An 18,917-nucleotide genomic window follows, 5' to 3' on the forward strand; every position below is an offset into this window, starting at 1 on the left:
CAGTAACACCAGTGACAATTTTCATGAAAAATGCATTTTACAAAATGTCTGCTGCAAGGTATCAAGCCACATGTTGTCAGTCATGGTATACTCACTAAATTAAGTAGTTTAATCCATTTGTATTATAGTTTTTTTTACATTTCCCTAACAATAAATAGGTCACACCAGTGACATCAACTAAAAGCTTCATATGAAATCATGAGATAAATGAGAAAATTTATCATAACTGAAAAGAAACAGTGGACTAAACATGGGCCTGTTTTCATAGATGTTTAGAAAATAGGAAGGAGGAAGTCGAGTGATGTCATCAGTGTGATTTTTTATTCCAAAATAAAAGACTTTTGTTAAGCGGTAACACCAGTGACACAACTCCAGGGGACCACTGTTTTCATTATATATTTTATAATATTTTTTTGGTATTTTGTTTTATTATGCCATTTATATCATATATTTGATAGTTATGAATAGACTTTTGTATTTTAAATGGTAGAAAATCCTGTTTTTGACCTCAAAATAAAGCACTTTCCTGCTGTGCTGTGGGGACGAGCAGTTTTGTGGTACTTGGAATTCTATATAATTAATAAAAAAAATAATAATGCCACATTGATGGCTCAGGAAGATGTAATTGTTCAAATAACATATTGTTTCATTTTCAAATATAAAAAAAATTGTAACCCTAATGTGTATTTCAATTGTAATATTTCTTTAAAGTCTAGGGACAGAAAAGTGGACGTTTCTGTAGAATGACCCACCTCAGGAATCTTGCTAGCAGTCTCCGGCGCGAACTGGCGCGAATCGTCTCCTCCGTAGTAAAAAGGTGTTGAGGAGCAGTTTTGACGCGAAGGTTAGTCGATTAACATAATTAAGCGATTATGGTATAAATGCGATATTTTACTTACAACAATACAGAAATAAAACGAAATGGCATGTCGCGGTCATAACAGACTAAAATGACTATGGGCTGACTGGATTCCGTTCAAAGAAACTAACCTAAGGTTAGTCCCTATTGGTTCACACTAGCTAATTTAAATAACGGACGTCTTTAAAAACTACACATAAAGTGTTAGCACATTGGTCTACACATATTGTGTTAAATGCTGTGTGTAAATTCAGAAGTTGTGTTGATTTTTAAACTACACATAAATATGTGTAAAAGAGATTATTCTTTTCTACACATTTTTATTTAATATTGACACAAAATGTGTAAATTAGAGTGTGTAATTTTTTAACACACCTTTTCTAAGAGTGTATATGTATTTTTTTATTTTATTTTTTTTGACAGCTATGACCGATTCTGTGGCAGAGAACAGGTGCGTTCAGCCTGAAGAGGCACTGTGCAGTAGAACTGGGAATCGATTCCAAAAAGAATCGACTCCTCATTCAGAGCTTTTTTCAGTTCAACAAAGCTTATCTGGGTGCCTCTCAAATGGAAGGCTGCATCCTACACATTTAAATTCACGAAAATAAACTGAAAGAAAATGAGTCGGTACTAGATCATCATAATTTGAGGATGCAGCCTTCCGTTTGAGAAGCACCATTCGCCTCATGCTCGATAAAAGCCGTAATTACGAGAGTTGTGAGATAAAAGATTAATTTTTATATATAAAAGATCTATTTCATTTTTATATTTACCCTTCGCCTCATGCTCGCTAAAAGTGATTAGAAGTCTGATTCGTTTCCACGAAAAGTTTTCGGATAGTTTTAATGAACCAGTTAAAAAAAAAAAAAAAAATATATATATATATATATATATATATATATATATATAGATATATATATATATATATATATATTCAGGGGTTATTTTACGGTGGAACTGGCTTATATTGTCCACAATTATGAGCGCTGCACGACAGAATAGATCATGACGTGATTGAGGATCTTATTTCCATCTAAAATTCTATTTTTATTTCTATCAGCCAATGATAATTCTAAAAGAAAACGTCACGAGCATAAATCAGTGGCCGAGCATCTGAGTGACAAATAAACCACGAGCTCTATCGGTGTTATTGTTAATGTTCTGGTTATTTTGTTTCAATGTACAGTTTGTTAATTTTGTCCAAAGCATACAGTCAAAGTAAACTTCATCATTCAGCTGAACTGTGCACATTTATTTTAGACACTTCATGTCTTGTTCAATTCATGCGATAAATGCATGTCCCTGCTGAGCAGTGAGCTATGACTAATTTCCCGGGCAAAGCAGAAAAAATTACAATTTAAAAATCAATCATAGCTATAGAAATGTATTGTAATTTTTTACAAATAAAGCTTCATATTATGAGAAGGATGCTATCTACGACCTTTTATATCCTGCAGTCATGGCGAGATTTGGTTCCTTCGATCTAAAAAAAACAAGAATCGAAAACAACAGAGGAATCGATTCTCGGAATAGACTCCCATCGATTCCAGAACCAGGAATAGGACTCGAGTCCAAAAATTTCGGAATCTTACAGCCCTACTGTGCAGACCCATCAGCGTACCAAAGTATCGCGAGAGCTATATAGAGAGCAGACAACTTCGTATGCTTTTGAATAGCTCTCGCGGTAGTTTGATGCCATAATCCGATTGGTCTGCAACGCTTCAACTCAAACACATTTACTTTCAGTTTTCTTACAAGTAACGTTAGCATTTCAGAAATATTATGCAAAATATACAATAATTATATCGGGGCACCATGATCATCGGGTATGTTCATGTTAGTAACACTTTACAATAACAGTACATTAATTATCATGTACTAATACCTTAATTAATAATTACTTGACTATGAACTAATGAAGAGTTAAGACATGTATTAATCAAGAACTAATGAAGAACTAACTTAACTACGACATGAGTCATATGAATTACCTCATGAATAACACCACCTTAATTACATGTTAGTTCCTGCATGTTAGTTAATGTATTAATTAACACTTTGGGGTAAACTAAATCAAACATGCTCTAGAAGAAAGATTCATGAAAATGGCACACTGCAAAATTGTTTATAAATTTTCCACCTGCAGCTATGTCACAAACATCAGTGAATGACAGTGGATTTCTTGCAATATTTACGTTTAACCTAACTCATCCAACGCACAATGATGCATTCATAATTAAAAACAATTTCATCTCATCCTGTTTGGAGTGATTCCACTGCTGCCCTCCTACAATAATGTATTCATTAAGCAGATGCAATTTCCCAAATTAAAATCAGTGTTAGCATAGAGATGATGGTTATGTTATGGATTGGTTTACTGTCTTTATATCATAATAATTCACTGCAGTCAGACGTTTGTCTTGTGTTCTTGCTCTTCTTTTGGGCCACTATTGCTCCTTCAAAATGTTAACCTTCCTCCTACCGTTCAGTTCCTTCTCCATCCAAATGCAGCCACATGACCTCTGCTCTTCCACTTTTTTACAAAAAAATTTCTTCCAAATATCTGATTTTATAGGAGGCGCCATGTATGATTTAAATCAAACTTCGCTTATCAATACATACATAAAACACGTGCATATACACCTATAAATTACTCGCATATGCATGTATACTATTGGATGTTCACAATATATATACGAAAAACACGTGCACACTAATATGAAATCCATACCAATACATATTAGGTTAGTAATGAATGCATATACACTTGTGAATAACTTGTGTATACATATAAACTTGACGCATGCATACACCTATAGACACTCGCTTATATATATAAACTCGATCCATGCATATACACCCACAATAACACACGCACATACATATAAACTTGCTGCATGCAGACACACCTATACATACTCGCATATACATACAGTATAAACTTGATCCATGCATATAAACACTCACACATACATATAAACTCGATGCGCGCACACACCCATAAAACACCCGAGCAAACATACAAAATAAAATTCACAAACGTATACAATTCCGATAAGAAAGACAAAGACTTTAGTTGTGTATATACGTATATGCAAGTGATTTTATATGTGGATGTGCGTGAACTTCTCAGTGCAAACGGAAGGCATTTCAGTGTAAACGGAAGCAGCGGCACTTCCGGCGGCATCTCCAGATGCCAGGACATTTGAAAATGCTTAACGTGGCTTAATGCATTAAAACAGTGTTTTTAAAAGACCAAACTCAATAAACACATTATTAATAAAGAATACGATGTATAGACAAGCAGATGAGTCCAGAATAAGAACGTAACCCGTTTAATTACGCGTAAAGCCTTTTCTTCCCATAATATGCTTAACCTGGCTTAAAAAAGTGTTTTTAAAATGCCAAACTCAGTAAACACATTATTAATAAAATCAAACTATGTACAGTATAGTATGATTTATTCATAATGTGTGTATTGAGTTTGGCAGTTTTGGAAAAAAAAAATAATATCATGAAAAAATATTTAATGACATGAAAAAATATTTAAAAACGTATATTGTAGCAGTAAATTTAAACTGGAGAAAGTTTTGAAGCGCTATTGTGCTTGATGGTTAAGGAACTGTCTGACAATTCCATCGACTGGGTTAAAACGTCCAATGTATTTTTAATTAAAATTACTTTTAAAATAACACATTGTCAAACTGTAAAGCTTGTATTACTTATATAGTGATTTACAGTGATTTTTTTTTGCCAATACATCCCTTAGGTAGTACACAAATATTTAAATAATAAATGCAAGTCCAATTTTTCATGTAAAATTATTGTGTACTGTACGTACAGTGAGGGAAATATTGGAAGTATTGTCTAAGGTGAGATATTGGCAAAATATATTCAAATATATTCAGTCAGTTTGCCCACTAGGCAAATCTCCAGATGCCGGGACATTTTAAAACGCGTAAAGTGGCTTAATGCATTAAAACAGTGTTTTTAAAATACCAAACGCAATAACATAGTACATCGTTTGATTTTATTAATAATGTGTTTATGGGCGTCGGAACCATTGTATGTGGGTGGAACAGGACCCACCCACTTTTGAAGACCGATATTGGTCCCACCCACTTTTACCGTCTTTAATTCAGCTAATATGTCTGTGCACTTTTCAGAGCGCCGTCAGTCAAATCCATTCCACGTGACATGACGAATGCCCTAATAAATTAAACTTAATTTAGCTACAGCCTTGAACACTGCTGCTTCCTCAAATCTATTGCACTTGGCTCATTCAGAGTCCATATAAATGAAACTCCATTCCGTGTTTTCACTAGTTACTCGCGCCTGCTGCACTACCGAGACACAGCGAAGTAAACAAAGCATCTACCTGCTGCTCAGATACACCTAACCCTAACCGATACTTTATTTATACTTTTAGATTATTTCCTTCATTTTTATTTTTATTGAAAACAAATGCCTTTCCGATGTAATAAGAGATGTGAAAAGGGAGAAGAACGATTTCGGTAAAAGGCGGACGCGAACCCGGGTCTCTCGCGTCAAAAACACTGTGGTACAGGCTTTACCACTTATGCCACTTAAATTGCATATAATTAGCTGTTTTTTGTAATATTGTTATGATAGTGAGCAGAGGTAAATTTTAACATCCAATAGTATACATGTATATGCGAGTAATTTATAGGTGTATATGCATGTGTTTTATGTATTGATAAGCGAAGTTTGATTTAAATCCTACGTGGCGCCTCATAGATTTAGATGAGCTGAATATGTATAAAACATGTGTAATTGATAACTTTTTAAAGATGTGCCCCTCCAAGACAAGTCATGACATGATACATTAACAACTCATAAATTCATGTTACCTTATAAGTAATTAATTATGAGTTAGTAATATTCTGCCCCAACACTTTGTTGACCAAAGTGCTGTACAATAATAAAAATAATTCCACAAAACAGAAGAAAACAGTAACAAAACACCAAAATAAAACATCAAGGGACAGTACCAGAAACCAATGCCTCAACACGCTGCCGTCTCAAAAGCTACACATAAAAAAAATGAGCCTTCAGACGTTTTTTAAAAATATTTAGAGTAGGGGCAACTCTAATGTTGGAATGAAGACTGTTCCATCGTTTTGGAGCCGCCACCCCAAAAGCCCGATCCCCCCTTCGCTTGTACTTTGTCCTCGGAACAATTAAAATAGAGTGGTCAGAAGACCTCAAAAACCTAACAGGTTTGTGTACCAGTAATAGCTCCGACAAGTAGGAGGGAGCTAACCCATTCAAAGACTTATAAACCAAAACTAGGAGCTTAAAGTCAATCATATACTGGACTGGCAACCAGCCCAGAGAAGACAGAATAGGGGAAATATGATCCCACTTACGAGTCCCTGTCAAAAGCCTGGCGGCAGCATTAAATAGTAGTTGTAAACGGTTTAAAGTATTTTGACAAACACCTACATACAACGAATTGCAGTAATCAAGCCTCGAAAACACAAAGGCATGGATCACCTTCTCACAGTCTTTAAAAGACAGAAATGGTTTAACCTTCGCCACCAGTCGTAAATGAAAAAAAAACAGATTTAACGACTGAGTTCATCTGTTTATCAAATTTGAGGGTATTAATCAAATAATACCCCTAAATTTTTGACCACAGGTTTACAGAAAGGGGTCAACTCACCTAAATTTGACAGTTCAGGTGAATTAACTGTCCAAACCAAATGAGTTCTGTCTTATTCTCATTAAAATTCAAGAAGTTTGCTGACATCCAGGCTTTAACTTCCTTCAAACAATTCACAAGAGAGTCCAAAGCATTCACGTGATTTTTCCTCAAAGGCAAATAAATTTGTGTATCATCTGCATAAAAATGATAGGAAATCCCATACTTTCGAAAAATTGCCCCTAAAGGTAAAATGTAAAGGGAAAATAAAATAGGAGCAAGAGGAGCTCGAATAAACAGACTTTCAAAGTGTTCAACAGCTGTAGAGTCTAATTTCCTAACAAAACGAGTAGAAACAGCAGACCTACTTGTCTCATGACTGAAAGACATCTCAAAAGTGACAGCTTTATGATCTGAAAAGGCCACATCCTCTAGTACAATATTCCAAATTGACAAACCATAAGATAAAACAAGATCTAAGGTATGTCCACGGTCATGTGTAGGCCCCTGAACATGCTGCAGTAGATTAAAAGAATCCACCAGATTTAAAAAATCTTTCGCCAAAGTATCAGATGGGCAGTCTACATGAATATTAAAATCACCCAAAATTAATAATCTGTCATACAAGGGTAAAAGTCCACTCACAAAGACAGCGAATTGTTGAATAAAGTCCTTATTCAGTTTGGGAGGCCGATAAATTAGTGCACATACTACAGGACCAGAGTGTGTATTTGAAACAACTGCAGTTCAAAGCTGGAAAAAACTTCAGCGTGCAGAAGCCTGCAGTTAAAACAGTTCTTATATATAGATGCAAGACCTCCTCCAAGTCCCGACAGTCTAGGAGTGTTAAAATAATTACAGTTCGATGGGACAAGTTCGGTAAAAGGACTAAGATCTCCTATGGTAGCCCAAGTTTCAGTCATGAATAAAAAGTCCAAGTCCCTGGCGTTAAAAAAATCGTGCTATGAATGTTGGCTGGGTGGCTGCATTAGGATGGAGAAGGAACTGAACGGTAGGAGGAAAGTTAACATTTTGAAGGAGCAATAGTGGCTTGCTGACGTCTGACTTCAGTGCATTATTATGATATAAAGACAGTAAACCAATCCATAACATAACCATCATCTCTATGCTAACACTGATTTTAATTTGGAAAATTGCATCTGCTTAATGAATACGTTATTGTAGGAGGGCAGCAGTGGAATCACTCAAAACAGGATGAGATGAAATTGTTTTTAATTATGAATGCATCATTGTGCGTTGAATGAGTTAGGTTAAACGTAAATATTGCAAGAAATCGACTGTCATTCACTGACGGTAATGCCATGGTCTGTCTGAATACTGGATTCTGATTGGCTGGCAGGTGTTGATTAAATTCGTTGAACCGCACAGGTAGTTCCAGGTCAGTTTAATCACGTTCTATATTAATGCACTTCCTATAAACATTGGTAACCATAGTAACATACAGTTACAGTTGAATAGTAATACAGACGAAAATAACCGTCATTTTTATCGTCCCGGACAAATATTGCAGCGCAAATATTATTAACATCTTTAATATGTGAATGCTGGGAAATGACCATGGCATAAAACGGGATAATCAACTGTTTTTGTTTGAAATAAACAGAAAACATCCATCCTTTGGTAAGAGTAGTAGTCACAATTTTAAAATGTAGCCGACTTATTTGGGGGATATCACATTCATAAATTAGTTTCCACAAAGAACCCAATTGTTCATTTTTAAGATGTTACTGTTGTGATTAGTAATTAATTGGTTGTTCTTTATTAATTGGTCATAGTTTGCAAGTAGTTCTCAATGAGGATATTTTTATTTAATAATTATCACATATTTAATAAGGAACTACCTTTGTCATAAAATTGTTACTACTTACTGCTTAGTTAATCTTGCTTCTCTATTAGTTAACAGTATTAAGTTAAGTGTTAATGTAGTACTACCTATTACTTCCTGCGTAGTTACTTGTTAACAACGGACCATTATTCTAAAGTGTTACTGTTTTGAGTTGACAAAACCAAACCACTCCAATCTTTGTTGGTACCATGATGCTGATCATCAGCTTTCTTTGTCAACTCAGGCTTTGATCCTGAGTTTGTGGAGCGCGTGCAAATGTGTGACATCAGTGTCAAGCAGCCAATCACATGCCTCACAACACAGAGCAAGTGTGATTCACGTCTCGCGACAGAGCCAGCAAGATCCAAAACTGTTCTGCTAAAGGTTAAGAGATTGAAGAATATGAGGAATTTAAAGGGGTGGTTGACTGTTTTTTTTTTTCTAGGCTTGATTGTGTTTATGGGGTGCAGTCAAACATGTGTTCATGCTTCGTTTTTTTAAAAATGCATTATTTTTCACATAATTTACCTTTATTCTACACCGCTCTGTCCCTTCTCTGATAAACGCTCTGATCTTGGTTTTATGAATCCCCTCCCTCAGAAATATGTGATGGACTCAGATTGGTTAGCTGGTCCAGTGTGTTGATTGGCTAAACTGTCTCTAGTGCGCGTCTAAACGTCCCGCCCCTCAGCTCAGCGGCATGTGCTCCGGTTGTATTTTAAACAATGGCGTCATCAATATTGCTTATCAATTTGAGGCCGATTGAGACCCATAGAATATTAGTTAAAAGGATTGTGCAGAACCTGTGCAAGCACGGCTCTTAATGGTATGTTTTTTGTTTGTTTGCTATTGGTTCGTACTTTCAGATACACTGTTATTTGTAAGTGCTACTGCTTTGGTTTTATCCTGATGAAAGCTTTAATACATCACAGCAACCGCACGCGTGTCCATGTATAACGCTTCTCATAGCTATGTGAAAATAAGTGTATAATTGGAACAGTTTGTTGGAGCTGAGCTGACGATCTGAATGAGAGAGAGAGATGCAGAGCAGGGTGACCCGAGGAACAGTATTAAGAACCGCTACTTTATAACATATGATTTTGAAACTTGTGAATCCATTAGAATCGTTAGAAGACAGAATCGCGATTCATATATGAATAGATTTTTACGTGCACCCCTAGTTTTCTCTTCCTCTTCTCTAAAGCAGCACAACGTGGCCTCGCCCCATGACCTCGGGGTTTATCTGGGTCCGTGACTTAACGGACCTGGGAAGTAACTTGTTGTAGTTCCTAAGAGCCATATTTGTAGGCATTAAACTGCCAGATTTTTAAAGGACGATATCTCCTTTCGCATTGAACTTTCAGCGCCGCAACTTTGCAGATATTGTTTATGCTCAAACAGCAACATTACACACTAACTAACGTTAAAAAAGTGAAATCGCAATCAACCACCCCTTTAAATGCATTTACACTGAAGAAAGTACTTGTCCATGAAAGAGGACAAATAAAAGACATTATCTTGCTTTATCAGTGCAGTCACAAGTGAAACTTGTAAAGTTAATTTATAGTTATATTTATAGAGAGAATGTATATTATTATATTATAATAATATATTAATACATAATATATTAATATTTTATAAATATATATAAATTAATTTATATAGAGAAACTGGGGGAGTGACTTTTTTGCGTTAGACATCAATTTCAGTTTGAGATCTCTAACTCAGAACAAAACCTGCACCGGAGCAGGTTAGCTGTGGAATGTAAGTTACTATGGCGATGAATGTAGCTAAAAGCCAAGCTACTTTCATGGTACCTAAAACCCAGGATTGGTGCAAACTAACCTGAATCTTACCTGGCTAGCCAGCTAATCCGTTTTCATGGTACAGGCCCCTGATCCAGCTAATCAAGTCCTTCTGGCTATTTGAAAACTACATGGGATGTGTGTTGGAGCAGGGTTGGAACTAAACCGATGTGCGTTAATATGGGTAGTCACTTCCCATCATGCTTTTAATGTTGTGAGATTATTGACATCATAGCAAGTCAGAGAGCATTTCTAACTGTCATGATCCCTGGTGATCAGTTCTGCTTATCTCAAACAATGTCATGATCTACTGGTTGAGATCAAGAAAGTTAAAGGAACTTGTTTTTGGTCTGTTTCTGCAGTTGGTGCTCCATCTGTGTGTTTGCTGCGCTGATAAATAAAGGTAAGCACAAAACAAACTACATTTTAAAGTTAAATTTATGCCACATGTATAAATGTCAGACTGTGTTTTTACAAGTAAAGTTTGTGTGATTTCAGTGTGTCTGCAGGTCACAGTAGAGGCTGTTATTGGAGGTTCTGTTGTCCTGCCGTGTTCTTCAACTGAACATGATCTTAAACTTCAAGACATTAGTGTGCTTTGGAGACACAATGGCAGTGAGACTATTTATGATTTAATTAGGGGTAATGATTCAGTAGCAGGACAGAACCCACGGTACAAGAACAGAGCTAAAACTTTCCCTGATGAGTATCTGAGAGGAAACTTTTCCATCAAGCTCATAAATCTTCAACACACTGATGCAGGAGAGTTCAGCTGCTTCATCATACACTCATCTGATTCAAAACAGGAGACTGTATGGCTGCTCATTAACGGTGTGTAAAAATAGTTTATTTATGTTTGAAGTTTTAAAGGTGTAGTATGTAATATTGACAGCTAGCGGCTGAAATGGCTAAAAATATTGGAGAAGGTGATTTCTCCTTCCCCCTCTTTCTCCGACTTGACGCTCATGTGGGTTGCCAGATTGGGGACACATGACAGGAATGAGTGCAATTATAAAGGAAACAAGCCTTACACTGTATGTTGATGTCAAAGAGCTGTGTGGTCAAAGAGCTTTTAGATGGATACAGAGGCATTGTAGATCGGGTAGAATCTGCCGTCTCTGACCCTGTTCATTTACTCGCTTCTATGGCTGCCAAATGATTTGTTTTCCACCAACTGGCAACCATGGGGTGTCAAAATACTATGGCGGTGGCATGACTCTAAATAGTGCAAATAGTGATATACTGTACAGTGCTGCTTAAAAGTTTGTGAAAATGTTCTATATTTCTACATAAAAATAATCCAAAACATTATCAGATTTTCATGCAAGTCCTGAAAGTAGAGAACCCAAACAAATGAGATGAAAATATAAACTTTGTCATTTATTTATTCAGGAAAATTATCTGATATTACATATTTGTGAGTGCAAATGTTTGTGAATATCTAGGATTAGCAGTTCATTTGAAGGTGAAATTAGAGTCCATCTGTGCAGAGGTGTTTTCATTCAGTGGAATGACTATCAGGTGTCAGTGTCTGCCCTGTTTTATTTAGAGAACAGGGGTCTATCAAAGTCTGATCATGTTTGTAGAAGTGAATCATGGCACGGACAAAAGAGATCTCTGAGGACCTCAGAAAAAGAGTTGCTGTTGCTCATCAGGCTGGACCATGCAACTAGACGCAACTAATCAAATGTTAATGATCACGAGTCCACCATCAGGAGAACACTGAACAACCATAGTACGCATGGCACAAGGAGAAAGCCACGTGCATTTCAAAGTAGAATAACTGGCTGTAACTTTGTTTTTCAGAGAAACAAGTATGTGAACTTAGCATGTTTCCTAAATATCGAATATTCCAAACATATATTTATGCTTTAGTAGTCAGTCAAAAAAAAAATTACATGCAGCACATTTAAAATAAAAACAGCCTGGGTTCCATTCTGAATGCTGCTGTATACAGTAGTAATTATAGACACATCTGTTGTCTTTATCACAGTGCAGTAATGTTGTTGTTTTTTTCCCCTGAACTTTTGTTGCAGAATCAACAGTAGAAAAAGGAAGCAGTTCTACTGATCAAGCAAACCAAGAACCAGAAACAAATGCACATATATATGCATATTATATATCAATAATCTGTGTTTGCATTATTTTATTTTTAATCATTTCTGTGTCTGTAATCTGTGTCATACATCGCTTGAGAAAAAGACCTCGAGCTCCCATATAGAAGGAACTGTGGCAAACTGAAGGGCCCGCTGCACACAGCAAGTGTCAACAGCATCTGAGCAGCCTGTATTTTCCAGCACCCATGTTAACAATTAAGTGTTCACATCAGACGCATGAGCAGCATGTCATTCGTATTCTCTCACCTCATATAGTCTTGTTACAATGTTGCTGACAGAAATCAATGTGCACTGCTTGAAACACTGAAACGGGAACAATTTTGCTGTCAACCCTGTCAATGTTCTGTACCGCAAGTGTTTTTGCCAGAATAAATACATTTAGTATTCTTTATATATTTCTTATTTGTTAATATTGGAACTGTACGTCATTTTAAAAAACTCTGATTTATTAATTCCTGATAACGCATCAGCCAATTTAATGAATTCTGTTTGCACATAGTCTGCTCAAGATAAAACATGGTGTTCATGCTCATGATTGAGACTGTTACACGACTCTGTAGACTGTTGTCAGAACGGTAAAATTATTTAGTTTATTTGCTGTACTACGATATGCCCTACTGAAAAGGAAGCCTCTTTATTTGGCCCATTTTACCAAGTCTTATACCAGGAGAGGAAAGTTTTCTTGTGAATTTTAAAGGTGCCATAGAATGGAAAACTGTATTTACCTTGACATAGTTGAATAATAAGAGTTCTGTACATGGAAATGACATACCGTGAGCCTCAAACAACCATTGTTTCCTCCTTCTTATGTAAATCTTGTGAATAAAAAAGACCACTGAAAAATAGGCGAATCAGAACATAACACCGACTGTGACGTAACAGTTGGGATCACTAATAGTTACGCCCCCAACATTTGCATATACCCGCCCATGTTCTATACCAGACACCAGCCAAATCATCAGAAGTTCTGCAGGTGTTGTGAAGAAACAAGCGAGGACAACAGTGAAAATGGCAGATCATGGAACTAAATGTTATGTTCCAGGCTGTGCAGGGGATGTGATGTGCAGGGATAAAATAAAATAACACGAGCCACTAAAGGGACATGGTTAGCTCCTTGCTAGTAGTAGCCTGTTACATTACAGTGCATAAGATTTCACTTACCACATAGACAGTGTAAGGAGAGATGACTGAGGATGATGGAGAATGATTTACAGAGCACCACTGAAAAGCATCTGATCTTGTAAAATGTGTGGTAAGTACTGTTGCTCCATAGTATAAACAGTTTGTGCGATCGCAAATCTCGAAAGTGAAAGTAAAAAGCGATCGTGAATTTGAAAGCAGTTTCAGTGCCCCGCATATTAATAGAGGATCCCTGATGCCTGCATTTTATATGCAGTATAATTACCCGATGATATAACTGCGATAGAAAGTATTGAAATATATATTTTCCTCCCTGTGTTTCCTTCCTGCTGTGTGAGAAATTAGCTGAAAACTTATTCATAACCCTTCCAAATAAGCCAATAACAGACCATTTCATTCTAGGGAGAAATCCTAGGGTTGTAAATGCACATGTAAAACCGTTTCTGGAGAATTTTTGCCCTTACTTAAATTATATGGACATGTTCTGGAGAAAGTAGAGTCCTTTAGGTTTTTGGGAATAGTTTTTGATACTAGGTTAACATGGGCGGGTCATATAGAGAAAGTTATAGTAAAGTGTAAAAAAGTATTAAATGTGATTAGATGTTTGACAGGAGTGGATTGGGGGGCGAGCAGGCAATCATTGAGGGAGATATATGTTGCACTGATTAAGTCTGTTATAGATTATGTTTGTATAGCATAGAGATGCAGCAAGAACTACACTGACTAAATTGGAAGCAATACAAACCCAAGCACTTAGAATATGTAGTGGGGCTTTTCGGATGTCACCTGCAGTGGCGTTGCAAGTAGAGATGGGTGAGATGCCTTTGCATTTAGGGAGGAACAGTTGACAGCTAACTATTGGGCAAACCTACAAGGACATGGTAGGTCCCACCCCACTAGAGTAGTAATGCAGGTATGCTGGGAGCATGAAAGGGTTAAAAGTCCGAGTTTTGGATGGGTATGTGGTGCTATTGGAAAAGACTTGAGGTTGGAGGGTATGGAAATTATTCCAACAGTTCCGTTGCCAGTCAGACCACCTTGGTTGTTTGTGGAACCTATAGTGGACCTGCAGATATTATATAGTCACTTAAAGAGTAGAGAGGAGGTGGATTTATGTGAAGTGTTTTATAACAATCTGAGGAGTTTAATGGGTATCTGGATATTTACACAGATGGGTCTAAGGATCCTCAGTCTGGGCAAACAGTCAGGTGCATCATTTGGAGTACCAAAGATGGGAGTCAAGGTACAGAAGAGACTGTCTGACCAAGTATCTGTATTTACAGTGGAGTTGATGGGTATCTGGTTGGCTCTACAGTGGATAGAAGAAAGAAGACCAGCTAAAGTTGTAATTTGTAATTTGTAATTTGTAAAGTTGTTAGTTGGAAGTTTAATATGACTCTAGTGCAGTCATAAAGAGTTTGCAATAATTTAAGTCACAATCAAGGAAAGACATAGTGTATGAAGTACTAGAATGTTACAAAAGGATTTCTCAGTTGGGGGTGAAGGTAAAATTGACATGGGTGCCAGCACATATAGGGGTTAAAGGAAATGAAATGGTAGATGGTTTGGCAAAACTAGCCAGTAAAAGAGAATATGTTGATATATCAATCTCAATAAGTAAAGCAGAAGCTAAAACAAAAATCTGGATGGAAATTATGAAAAAGTGGCAGAGTAATTGGGATAGAGAGGGAAAAGGGAGACATTTATACCAACCTGTCCTCCAACCAATACGCCCGTATAGGTCGTTTATCCAAATCCCTGAAATACGACCCCTCAGAGCGTATGCTACAATTGCGCCCCTATCGGCAACAGGACATTTTCATATTAACGTTTTGTACTCTTTTGTCTGCGTCATCATAGTTCGGGTTTTGTGTAGCTCGGTTGGTAGAGCATTGCGTTATATGACGATATGTATTTATGTGATCATGCGATCATGAGTTCGATCCCAGAGAACGCACGCGCTCATAAAATGTGCACTAAAAATCATGATTTTGCATGATTCCTGTAAGGGGTAGGTTTAGGGGTAGGGTTAGGTGTGGTCATTCGTACGAATTAGCCACCTAGTAAAATATGTACGAATACTGTGAGATCGGTGTAAAAAGTCCACATATTGCATTTAAATAAACACGCATTTTGATTGGTAATGACAGTCATACGTCATTTCATGACGACAGACGCAACACGAGACTGTCATTATTTTTACGCGCGCTAGAGAGCGCTTAACTTTAAAACGTAAATATAGGTCATAATAAGGGCTTGCACAAACGACCTATAGGGTCGTTTTTTGTTGGAGGACAGGCTCATTTATACAGTATACAACAGAAGGCTGGGACAGGGAAGATCACTGGAAGGAATCGAAGGGAAGACATACTTTTCACTAGGTTAAGGATTGGACATTGTGGGTTAAATAAGTGCTTACATGTCTTAGGTAAGCATATATCAGGAAGATGTGAATTCTGTGACAGTATTGCATCTGTTGAATATGTGGTACTTGAATAGGGTGACCACCTGGCTATTGCTCTGTTGCAGGACAGCCGACGTGATTTTGCGGGACAATGCGGGACACAAGGGAGTGATAACTTAATATATTATTCCATGTAAATAAATGATTATTTTATACAACATGTGTTCTTACAGTGATGATTAAAGCTCATTTTTAATGCTTCAGCTGCTTCACAAAGGTCTTGGAAGCTAAATTCCTGTTTGATAGCCAGGCATGAGATGAGATGGTAGTTGCCATCAGTGAAATCAAACCACTGCGGAGGTTGAGAGGGAATGGAAAAAGCCGTTTTCCTCTCGCATTCATAGGTTTCAGCATACCAGTTATGCTGACATTGAGGGGATGTGTGAAATCGGCTATGAGGGGATGCCCCCTGTGGAAGAGACGCTGGCCAGCTATCTCTCTGTGGAGACATCCTCTCTCAAGGCTCCCTCCTTGCCATCTAAGCCCCTTCAGGAAACATCTCGCTTAAATGGCAGGGCATACACAGCAGCAGGTCAGGCTGTCGCTTCGTTGCACACGATGGCGGTGCTTCAGGCATACCAGGCTGATCTGCTGAAGGACCTGGATAAGGGTCAGGGCTTGTCACCTGATGAAGTAGCTGAGCTGCGCCGCACCACGGATTTGGCTCTCCGTACCACTAAGCAGGCCGCCACTGCTATGGGCAGGTATATGGCGGCCATGGTAGTAACGGAGAGACATCTGTGGGTGAATCTAGCAGATGTTGGGAAGAAAGAGAAGGGCTTTCTTCTCGATGCTCCAGTCTCGCCTTCTGAGCTTTTCGGTACCTCCGTCGAGAAATTTAGGGAGGCGAAGGCGCGCTCTGCGGCCTTCAAAACCTTCATTCCAAGAAGGTCCAGGTCTGAGCCCGAACAACGCAGGGGTCCTGGCCCATCTCCATCTGGGGATCAGAGATGGGCACAGAAGGCTAGTGTCGCGACTCGTGCCCCTCCCCCGCCTGCGGGTAGGGCTAGAGGGAGGCGCGGGTCAAACAGAGGTAGGCAAGACCTGAGGGAGGTGATCCAGACGAAGTGTTCTCAACGCTCTCGTCCGGACCAGAGTAAGAATTGAACATCTACTCCCTTTCCTCGGGAGGGCTCGTCATCTGCCCTTATCTTCCCCTCTCTAATTCCCCTGCAACCACCGTTTTATTCCACCTGACCGAGGTTGGGTGGGTACCAAGATAGAAACCTGCGCTTTAAAAATGCTGGACTTATGATGTTTTGGTTAAGTTCTATGCTTCATAGAAACTACCTTACTGATGGTCCGGACCCGACTCTTCGGATTTCGCCTCCGGGACTGATCTCATGCGCAGGAACCATGGATGGGTGAGTACGATCCAGTTCTACTATTTACTGGTATTTATGTGTTCCACACTGGCAACACTGCAGTTCCAGGACCTGCGGGTCTTTTTACTTCAGTTTCTTTGGTTTGAGAAGGTGCATGGCTATCTGAGGATATCTATGTGCTAGCTTAGGGACTGCTCCCCTTCCGAGGGTTTTTAAGTAGCCCTGATCCCTTGCCTAGAGTGTGTGTCTCCCCTGCTAGGGTTTAAGTATAGAGCCCAGAAGTTTTGTGTGGCAGCTTCTCTGGAGGGCTTACTGGTTTTTAGGCCAGTGGTCGCTTTCCAGAGTTCTGTCATTCGGCCCTTTGCTCTCCTTGTTGGTCAAGCTGGCATTGCTCCCCTCACCTTTGAGGGTCACCTATGAGCATGCTGCTCCCATCTGAGCGTCTAAGATTCCGCTCATGCTGAGAGTTGAGTTCTCCGCTCTCCAGAGCTATGTTATTGGTCGAGCTAGCATCGCTCCCCTCACCATTGAGGGTCACCTATGAGCATGCCGCTCCCATTTGAGTGTATGAGATCCCTCTCATGCTGAAAGTTGAGTTCTCCGCTCTCCAGAGCTCTGTCATCAGCAGCCTCAGGTTGTTAGGCCTCTCTTGCCTCCCTGTTGGGTTGCTCTCCTTGTTGGTAGAGTTAGCATTGCTCCCCTCATCATAGAGGGTCACCTATGAGCATGCAGCTCCCTTCTGAGTGTCTGAGTTCCCTCTCATTCTGAGAGCTGAGCTCTCCGCTTCCCAGAGTTCTGTGAGTCAGTGATCGATCTAGCATTGCTCCCCTCACCATAGAGGGTCAACTATGAGCATGCTGCTCCCTTCCGAGCATCTGAGTTCCCTCTCGTACTGAGAGTTTGTTTCTCTCCGCTCTCCGGAGTTCTGTCATTCAGCCCTATGCTGTCCTTGTTGGTCGAGCTGGCGTTGCTCCCCTCACCATTGAGGGTCACCTATGAGCATGCCACTCCCATCTGAGTGTCTGAGATCCCTCTCATGCTGAGAGTTGGGTTCTCTGCTCCCTCAGAGCTCTGTGACCCTGACCCTATGCTCTCCTTGTTGGTCGAGCTGGCGTTGCTCCCCTCACCATGAGGGTCACCTATGAGCATGCCGCTCCCTTCTGAGCTGCCTGAGTTCCCTCTCATGCTGAGAGTTGGGTTCTCCGCCTCCAGAGCTATGTCTGTTGGTCGAGCTAGCATTGCTCCCCTCACCATTGAGGGTCACCTATGAGCATGCCGCCCCTTCTGAGCTGCCTGAGTTCCCTCTCATGCTGAGAGTTGGGTTCTCCGCCTCCAGAGCTATGTCTGTTGGTCGAGCTAGCATTGCTCCCCTCACCATTGAGGGTCACCTATGAGCATACCGCCCATTCTGAGCGTCTGAGTTCCCTCTCATGCTGAGAGTTGGGTTCTCCGCTCTCCAGAGCTATGTCTGTTGATCGAGCTAGCATTGCTCCCCTCACCATTGAGGGTCACCTATGAGCATGCCGCTCCCTTCTGAGCGTCTGAGTTCCCTCTCATGCTGAGTGTTGCCCTCCGCTCCTCAGAGCTCTGTTATCAGCAGCCTCAGGTTATTAGGCCTCTATGCCTCCCTGTTGGGTTGCTCTCCTTGTTGGTAGAGTTAGCATTGCTCCCCTCATCATAGAGGGTCACCTATGAG

This window comes from Onychostoma macrolepis, chromosome 22 (assembly GCF_012432095.1).
Source record: "Onychostoma macrolepis isolate SWU-2019 chromosome 22, ASM1243209v1, whole genome shotgun sequence".
NCBI lineage: Eukaryota > Metazoa > Chordata > Actinopteri > Cypriniformes > Cyprinidae > Onychostoma > Onychostoma macrolepis.